The sequence below is a fragment of the Phacochoerus africanus genome, chromosome 4 (assembly GCF_016906955.1).
Source record: "Phacochoerus africanus isolate WHEZ1 chromosome 4, ROS_Pafr_v1, whole genome shotgun sequence".
Lineage (NCBI taxonomy): Eukaryota > Metazoa > Chordata > Mammalia > Artiodactyla > Suidae > Phacochoerus > Phacochoerus africanus.
This window is the reverse complement of record NC_062547.1, coordinates 55,138,192-55,140,520: the sequence shown is the minus strand read 5'-3', so window position 1 is coordinate 55,140,520 and position 2,329 is coordinate 55,138,192. Positions and strand designations below refer to the sequence as shown.

The 2,329-nt window shown below is 37.1% G+C and overlaps 1 pseudogene; it reads right to left on the bottom strand.

The window, feature by feature from the left end:
* Positions 1-329: 329 nt before the first annotated feature.
* On the bottom strand, positions 330-1,300 carry LOC125124550 (olfactory receptor 2T12-like; annotated as a pseudogene).
* Between the last annotated feature and the right edge of the window lie 1,029 nt (positions 1,301-2,329).

The following is a 2,329-nucleotide window of genomic DNA, read 5'->3' as shown; positions in this document are numbered from 1 at the left end:
TTCAGAGAAGAGTACTCACTTGTTTGTAAATTATACCTAATTAAAAAAATAATAACTCCAACATTTTTGACTACTTTATTAATTCTTTGAATAGATATTTATTTTGAGGTGTGGCTTAGAAATGTTTAATAAACATTTATGAATAACAAATTTTTAGCAATCTACACTTGACTTGTTGATGACAGCTTAGTAAATAATCCCAAATTGAAGGTACTTTCAAGGTAAAACAGAAAGAAAAGTCAGGTATATAGTGCATATCTAACCTCTTTTGTGGAAATACTGTACAATAACTTGTAGAATCTTGAATTTTGGGACAAATCATTGTTATCTTAACCATGATTTAGGGCAAGATATCGATCCATACACTTTCTCAGGGCTCCCCTCAGATTGTTCCTCAGACTATAGATGAGGGGGTTCAGCACAGGGGTAAAGATAGTATAGTATACTGACACAACTTTGTTATAGTTAGCTGACCTGTAGGATTTTGGTTTCATGTAGGTAAAAATGCCAGCTCCAAAAAAGAGCCCTACCATGGAGAGATGTGAAGAGCAGGTGGCAAAAGCCTTCTTTCGGGCTTCATTAGAATGCATCTGGAGAACAGCAGTGAGGATAAGACTATAGCAGATCAGGATAAGGGAAATGGGGACAAGAAGCATTAACACACAGCAGATGTACATGACAGACTCAAAGAGAGACGTGTCAGCACAAGCCAAACGCACCACAGTGGGACCCTCACAAAAGAAATGATCGATCTCATGTGAACTGCAATATGAAAAGGTCAGGGTAGCAGCAGCCTGCATGAGTCCATCAGCTGCACCCAGGAACCAAGACCCCCAAATCATTCTCAGGCATATTTGCCAGCTCATGAGGACTGGGTATCTCAGTGGGTGGCAAATAGCGACATAGCGGTCATAGGACATGGCTGCTAGGAGGAAGCACTCACCCCCTCCCAAAGTGAGGAAGAAAAAGATCTGCAACCCACAGCCAGCAGGGGAGATGGAATTCCTGCCAGTCAAGTAGTCAGCAGCAATTTTGGGCACATCTGTGGAAACCAGCATCATGTCCATGAGGGAGAGTTGACTCAGTAGGAAGTACATGGGCTTGTGGAGTTGGGGTCCAGGAGAATCAGGAGAAACATGAGAGCATTGCCCACTAAGGAGGTGAAGGCTGTTGTCAGGACCATCACAAAGAGAATTAGATGTGGTCCTGTGTGGTTAAACACTCCTAGGAGAATGAAATCTGAAGTGAGATTCCAATTTTCCATGATTTCAAACAAGAGTGACACTGCAAATGGAGAAATAGATGAGGATTACACATAGATATCAAAATTTATTGAAAACTGTTAAAATTAGATTGATACCCAATAATCCATAGAGGCATTTTTACTCTACAAAAAAGAAGACTTCTCTTTTTAGCCCTAAGAAATGAAAGTATTGAGGCTACAGGTAAAAACAAAACTTAGCTTAGGATTGTTAATGCATTTAGTTTAACCTCACCAAGTTATGTATTTAAAAGAAAAATAATTGTTCTTAGGCTATGTTCACCGAATCTGGGCCTATAATACTAACTGCAAACTTTAGCTGTAAAATGGCACTTTAGGATGGATGGTGGAATGGGTTTTATTTGTAAGACTCAATCAACAAGTGATATAACTGATTTTTCTGGAGTTCAAATTTCATAAGTGAAGCTAGTAAATATTAAAAGATGAATATTACTTACATAAGATAAAAACGTTGAATCCCAATAACCTGGATTTGTACCCCCTCTGAGTGGCATCTTCCTAATGCACTTCTTTGAGTAGAGGAAGGCTCTTCTAGTTTTGCAGCCTCAAGCTTACTCATATCAGCGTCTGCAGTGACCTTTTAAGGGGTGTGGCCTGTTACCATCTTATTCTAAAATTACTATCCTATTAAGATTTCAGAACTGCATCAGTATGAAGATTTGGATGTCAAAGTTGTTTAATTTTCAAGAACTTTATATGTCCCCACCACTTCAGTATATTCCCCTGCATGCTTTCAGAGTGCTATGATTCATTAAAAATAGGAGAGCATTATTTACCAAAAAAAGTATGTAAATAAATGTCCTTGGAAAGAGATACTTATTTAAAAATACATGAAGGATTTGATTAATCTGATTCTGGTATTATTTATTTAAACATTAGTATGAATGGAGGATAAAAGAGTGTATTAAAATACAAGATTTTTGTCAAACCCAGTAATTAAGTTGATAGAACCTATGGTAGGATTCTGCTATATTTTCCTTTTAAAACTTTATTTGCTGGTATTACTATGTGTTATTGTAAGTTTCAATAATTTTGTGTCTTTATTAT